Source organism: Pygoscelis adeliae, unplaced genomic scaffold, assembly GCF_000699105.1.
Source record: "Pygoscelis adeliae isolate BGI_AS28 unplaced genomic scaffold, ASM69910v1 Scaffold202, whole genome shotgun sequence".
Lineage (NCBI taxonomy): Eukaryota > Metazoa > Chordata > Aves > Sphenisciformes > Spheniscidae > Pygoscelis > Pygoscelis adeliae.
This window is the reverse complement of record NW_008824544.1, coordinates 2,023,205-2,024,231: the sequence shown is the minus strand read 5'-3', so window position 1 is coordinate 2,024,231 and position 1,027 is coordinate 2,023,205.

Here is a 1,027-nt window from a genome sequence, read left to right as displayed (position 1 = left end):
AATTCAAGTTGGATGCAGTGTAAAATAAGTATTTAGTAGAACTGCCTTTCAACCAGCTGTTCTTTTGCCCTCTGATTATACAGCACGGAAACCAATAATTTCGGACTTAATGTTTTGCCAGCCAGCTATCTATAAAACTTTAAAACATGTACTTCTGAAATCTCTGTATGTGTTTTCTTTCAGGGGCAATAACATTTTGGTTTAAGGAAGCAAGTAAGTGACAGTAAAATACTGCTTTGTGCCAGGCAGGCTCTCTTTAGACTATTTTGTCTTGGTGTGTGTGTTTAAACAGTGCAGTTGTGTGCTGCTCCTGTGATTACTGGTTCTTGGGAACTGGGGATATAAATTCTTAATGTTAACTCCTTAGCATCTAAGTGAAACGGATACTACAATAACATACACACAGACAAGACCTGAATCTTTAATTGTCAGCTTAAAGGAAAATCTTTTCTCTGGATAGTGTCATAGTGCGTAGAATTATAATATGCTGTAATTTACTTGCAATCTGGCTCATTAATTATCCTGAAACAGAGTATTGGGTAAAAAAGAGACCTGGCACTAGGTGTGGAAACAGATAACTGAATGTATTATTAGTGCGCTTGAATTTGAAATTGTGAAGAGCTTCTCTCACTTCAGGTGAGAGAATCTAAGTTAAAATGCTGGTAGTTTCACAACTACTCAAGGTGAATACCGCCAAGGGCTAGTAGATGTGTGTTAGTAGAGGAAGTACTGGATGGAATACAAGGGTTAGCTCTTCGGGAAGAGAGAAGGCTCAAAGGTATGTGTGTGGGTTTTTTTTATAGCCTTGTTAATTGCAAGGGAAAGCATAAAGGACATCAGGTACTATTTTGAATAAAAAGGCAGTTCTTCCAAGATGGTATCTTTCAGCAAGACGCTCAACAAATAATAGTCTGTCTTTCCTCTGTTGTGTAATAGTTGGTAGTGTTTCTGTGCAGGAGAGAACCCTACAAGCATTGAAATAAATGAGGTCGTTGGCTGAGAGAGCTAAGTGATAACCGTTTAGTTC